Here is a 6000-nt window from a genome sequence, read left to right as displayed (position 1 = left end):
CACCTCCCCGAGGGCTCCGTCTCTGGCATAGCTGGACTGTCGCTCTTGCATATCAATGGGCCTGGCTGAAGGAGGTTGCCTGCCTGCAAGGAGACAGGGTTTATGGCTCCCTCTTAGCTCTATGCTGCTCTACTCCAGCTATGAATTATTGACAGGCTCGGAGGATCATTCCATCCAGCAGCTCTGTTCACTGCCCTTTGGCGTGAGAGAGAGATGGGCCTGCCCGTGCCCACTAATGAGCTCAGAGGTGCGTGATAGTTTAGACACTAAGAATAACCAGGCAGAAAACCACAGCTTCCCAATCGATCTCGGCAGGATCTCAGAGTAGTGCTGCAGGGAAAATTGTTCTTGGCTCCTTTCCTTCTTCCCACCCCTGTGCCATGGGGGGCCTGAGGAAGCATAGAGAAGAGGCTCAGGCCAGCTGTCCCATGTAACAGGAGGCCGCTTCCATCCACCCCACCCCACTGGGAAATTTAAAGACTGAATTTGTCCCGTCAGAATGGTGGGATCTTTTTTGGCTCCCATGCCCCACTCCCATCCTGATGTGGGGGGAGACATCTCTCAGGCTGTTCCAGCCCTGGGGCTATTAATTTTCATTGTGAGACACTGGGAGATGGAATTCAAAGCCAGGGTGGCACCCAACCACTCCCCTTCTCTTGTGTGCACCTGCCACTCCAGGCTCTTCCTGTGCATGATTCATGCCAGCTGAGTGCACACAGAGGAAGCTGCCTTTATCAATAAAAGCTTTTTCTACCTAAAGAGACATCCCACAATTAGCAAATGAGTGGCAGGCTGAGGCAAGGATGAGGGTGCGTGGTCTCATCCGGCTTTTGTGTCCCTTCTATGCTCATCTTAGATTCTCTGCCATGGACAGCTTTTTCTAGTGCTAAGTGCAAAGGGGGATCACTAGTAGCAGGATGGGAACTGGCCAGTGACTGTTGGAATCCAGCATAGGTATAGAGACATGAGCAGCAGCAGGGCTGTACTGGAGAGAGGGAAGTATGAAGCAAGGTGAATATCTTGAGATCTCAGTGCCCAGACACCACAATATGTTCTCTCTTTGCTGAGTTAGGCTGAAATGGTCAGGGAGCAGTCAGCCAGTTTAGGATCTCAAAGATGTATGTGCAGAGCGACTCCCGTGCAGCTCAATGGAGTGACTGTGGGTTTGCACTGGGGTAACTGGGACCAGAATCTGCTTCCAGCCCCCATGGAGAAAATAGTCTTTGTCTTATTCTCTGGTGACAAGAGACAGGGGTGAGATGTTGCAGGAAGGGGCCTTGGCCAGAGCAGAATGGCACGATGAAAGCTTTAGGAGCAGACTGGAGGCAGCCCTCTGCTAAGAACACCCTCGGTCTTGATTGTGCAGTGACAGCTCAAGCACATGCCAGGCATGGAGCTGTTTGCTCCCGGTACCCAGATTGTACTGGTGATCTCTGTGCAGATCGTAAAGGCAACTCCAGAGACCAGACTTGCCAAGTCACTGCAGCCTTGTGTTTGATCACTGTTAACTGCAGTAGCTCATGCCACCTCCACGGGGATGGTCTAAAGAGGAGAAAGGTGGTTTTTTTTAGGTGAAATAATTGTCCAGGGCTCTGCCACTTTCAGATAATGCACAGACATGCACTGGCAGCAGAGAACTAGACTGACCATACTATGTCTTGCGTGGCAGGTGCATTGCTGTTTACATGCCCGTCAGGCAGGGGTCTCCAACCTTTTTAAGCACAAGATCACTTTTTGAATTAAAGTGCAATCCAGGATCTACCTCAAATCAAATACCCTTGTCCCACCTCCTTTGTGCCCCTTCTCCAAGGCCCCACCCCTGCTCACTCCATCCTCCACCCCTCCCCCATCCTTCCTCCCTTTTATCAGGCAGGGGCAGACGGTTGGGGTGCAAGCTCTGGTCTTGGATTAAGAGATTTGGAGAGCGAGAAGGGCTCTGAGCTGATCTTGGGGCAGGCTGTTGGGGTGCTTGAGAAGGTTCTAGGTGCAGGCTCTGGGAAGGTGTTTGGACGCAGGGGTGCTCAGGGCTAGGACTGGGCCTTGGGGTGTAAGAGGGTTTATGACTGGGGCAGGGTTTCAGGATGTGGGCTCCAGCTGGGCCCTGCAGACCTCAGGTGGCTCCTGGGTGGTGGTGCAGTGGGGCTAAGACAGGCTCACCCCTGCCCTGTTCCTGCACCACTCCCAAAAGCAGCCAGAAAACTCCATCCCAAGACCTGTTGTGTCCCCTCTCTGCTCTGTGGAGACAGGATACAGGCTGGGAGAGGGGGCACCTTGACATCAGTGCCCCTCTTCTCCCTCCCCTGCACTGGAAGCAGGAAGCTCCTGGGGGTTGGAGGAGACAGCTCCAAGGCAAAGGGCAGCAGGTGCGCAGTCTGGGGCTCTGGAACAGTCCGTGGGAGGAGCTCTTCAGTGTGCCAGCCCCCTTCTACTGGGATAGGCCACTTGGCTTCACTGTCTCCTTGGACCCAACCTCAGAGCCTTCAGCACTCCTGCTCCAGGGTGGTGAACTCCCTTCTATGAGGACACGGGAGAGGGGCTTGTCCTCCCAATGGGAGCAATGTACTGCTTCCCTGGAGAGAGCACTTCAGAGGTGTAGCCACGTTAGTCCTGAGGAGTAACGTTAGTTTGAACCAAGGGGTTTGATTTGAACTAACGCGGCACGGAGCGCACTTCCTGGTTCAACTCAGCTAGCAATCGGAATAGCGTACCGGAGAGGTTATGCTAATGATGCGCGGGATATTTAAATCCCCGCTTCGTTAGCAATTTCAGTCGCCTACATCTGCATCCCTAGTTCGAACTAGGGTGCAAGTGTAGATGTATCCTTAGAGACTAACAAAACATGTAGATGGGATCATGAGTTTTCATGAGGACAATCCACTTCTTCAGAGAAGAGAAAGGTACCGTATTGCACCATCTTCCTCAGCCCAGAGCACTGAGTCCTCTGATCCTTCTCTTGTCCTAGTTCACAAGGATCTCCAGATACTTAACACCCCTGCCTGGCTTCTCCTCCATCCTTTGTTCTGCAGGTGGTCAAACAAAGCAAGCTACCAGAGTATGGACCATCCAGCGTCCTTAGTTGCTAGGTGCCAAATCTCCAAGCAATTGGAGTGGCTTTGTCTTCTTGGACTCTCCATTGAAATGAAGCCCAGGCCCTAGACAGCTAGGCAGCTGTCACTCCTGGATCTCTGAGTCTCTGCAAAGAAAAAACAACCTTTTCCCACCACCTAGTTAACCAGGCAGCTTATAGGGGAAACTGAGGCACACACCATATATTCATTAAAAAACATTACAGAAAATGCCCACTTTGTCACAGCAGCATTAGCTGGTGGTGAAATATGCAATGTTGCAGCAGCTTTAGAAAGACTTTCAGGCTTAAGGTGTGTTTCGAGTTGGGAAAGTGGCTATACAGATGACATTAGCAGGAGTCTAATTCTCCAGCTGGTGAGTAGCAGAGGTGGGAGATCTCTCCCCACCCCTCATTCATGATGGAATGAGACAATTGCACTCTCTCACTGCTCCAGCAATAAAGCCCATTCTCCTTTCTCCCTCTTGCTTTATTCTTTTTTTGACAGCCAGCAGCCAAAATGAGAGCCAGCTGCTCTTGAAAAGTGGTAGAATTTCCTCTCTTTAAAGTCACATGCAGTGTTACCGGGAGTTCTTTTAACCCAAACCTTTCAGTAACTTTCCTCTCTGCATGGTGATATTGGGAAATAACTCAAGGGAGACACGGTCGTCTAACCAATAGATAGATGGTACAAATAGGACAACAGAAGAGCGCTTTCACTTAAAGCTGAACTTTACTTAGTCTTGGGCACTTACATACATCTGCAACAGGGTAGTAAAACACCCTCACCCTCAATAATTACCAAAGTTGAGTGTGGCTCTTAAGTGACACAGTGACAGGCTTCCAAGGGCCAGTCTTCCGTCTGCTGGTGAGGATCGAAGTTGTGTCCAGATATAAAGTCCCTAAAAGGGTATCCAAAAGAGTCCCACTTCCCTATTTATCTGTTAGTATTACAATAACACGTCATTCAAAAACTTGTTAGGCAAGCACTCTTTAAAGGCTAGGCAAGAGGTTTTCTTCTGATCATCAGTTAGCCAGATGTGTTTTTTAGAGTTTGCATGCCCTGGGGCCCTGACACATCTAGAGAAGCTTCCTGTTTTCTAAATGTATAGCTCAGCCGTCTCAATAGAGATCTGGCCCTCAGAAAGGATGCAGGGTCCAGCTGCCCTCTCTGTAGCACTCAAATTCCCTTCTTTCCTCCCTGACTTGATCATGATGAGGCTGTTGTCTAGGACTATGTTGGGCCTGCTAGCTTGGTTGCTATTAGCAGTAAGCAATAGTGGTTCAGGCACTTTTCTGGTTTTGCCTAAATCTCCCTGTAGGGGTGCTCTTGCCAACCCTGTGTCCTTCCATCCTGGCATCGCTCTTCACCAGCCCATTTGTGAGCTGGTGTCAGCTTTACCCACAGATGCTTCCTGAACTGTTAAGAATACAGGAGGCCACTGGAGCTTAGACCTATGCGGGGTGAGTGGCTAATCATAGAATCATAGGACTGGAAGGGACCTCGAGAGGTCATCGAGTCCAGCCCCCCCACCCTCAAGGCAGGACCAAGCTTCGTCTACACCATCCCTGACAGATGTCTATCTAACCTGTTCTTAAATATCTCCAGAGAGGGAGATTCCACCACCTCCCTTAGCAATTTATTCCAATATTTGACCACCCTGACAGTTAGGAATTTTTTCCTAATGTCCAATCTAAACCTCCCTTGCTGCACTTTAAGCCCATTACTCCTTGTCCTGTCCTCAGAAACCAAGAGGAACAAATTTTCTCCTTCCTCCTTGTGACACCCTTTTAGATATTTGAAAACCGCTATCATGTCCCCCCTTAATCTTCTTTTTTCCAAACTAAACAAGCCCAGTTCATGAAGCCTGGCTTCATAGGTCATGTTCTCTAGATCTTTAATCATTCTTGTCACTCTTCTCTGTACCCTTTCCAATTTCTCCACATCTTTCTTGAAATGTGGCACCCAGAACTGGACACAGTATTCCAGCTGAGGCAGGCGCCAAGGAAGGGCCACATGTGGGGCTGGAGTAGAGGGGAGGCTCAATGCTGATGAATGGGGTTTGTGTGTTGAATAGCAGGTTGGGTTGCTCCAACCAAAAAAAAAAAAAAAACAAAAAACCAAAACCCCCCCAGCTTTATAGAAAACTCCGGCTCCTTTTCCCAGACAAACAGGTGAGACCAAGGGCAGCAGGACTGGTATAACTCAAGCCTGCAGGCTGGCTGCAGCAGGTTCATGTCATCCCCATAGTTTGGAGCATCAGGATCTTATGTCTCAAGGGCTTGACTTCCAGGCGTGCTGAGTATTGCCAAGGCCAGGTACAGTCAACTGGCCCTCTGGGTCTGGGTCCACATTAGACCAGGCCTCTAAAGGAGCATCTGCTCTGAGAGGAGAGGCAGCTGCTATTAGTCACACACTCAGATGGAACATGCTGCAGGTGGGGAGGGGGAACATAAGGGGAGATCTTTTAAATGGCTAATGGGAGTTCAGGTACCCACACCTCATAGCCACACACTGAAAATGAGTTTCTGTCCAGCCTTTTGTGCCACTGGAAACCTGGTCCAGCACGTGCCCTGCACTCCGGGCACGCTGACCTATATAGAGTGCCCATTTTCTGAATGAAGCAGGCTAAATGAGTCTGGCTGAAACTGCTGAGCTAGGCTTTATACTGCAGCTTTGGATCCCCAGCCACAAACAGAATTGTCTGATCGCTGCAGGCTGAGCCGATGCGCAAGTGCTAAGAATCCAGCAGTAATAACGAGTGCCCAAGGGGCTTGGTGGAAGGATAAATCTCTACCACTGAGGGTCATTTCCCAGGTGTTGATGGCTTCGGCTCTCTGTAAAGCCTTGAGTGTTTATTTCATAAGTGTCAGTGGTGGTCAATGGTGTGTGGTGGTAATCATGTCAGTCCCAGGATAGAAGAGACTTTCCAGCC

This window comes from Pelodiscus sinensis, chromosome 15, assembly GCF_049634645.1.
Source record: "Pelodiscus sinensis isolate JC-2024 chromosome 15, ASM4963464v1, whole genome shotgun sequence".
Lineage (NCBI taxonomy): Eukaryota > Metazoa > Chordata > Testudines > Trionychidae > Pelodiscus > Pelodiscus sinensis.
This window is presented reverse-complemented; position numbering follows the sequence as displayed.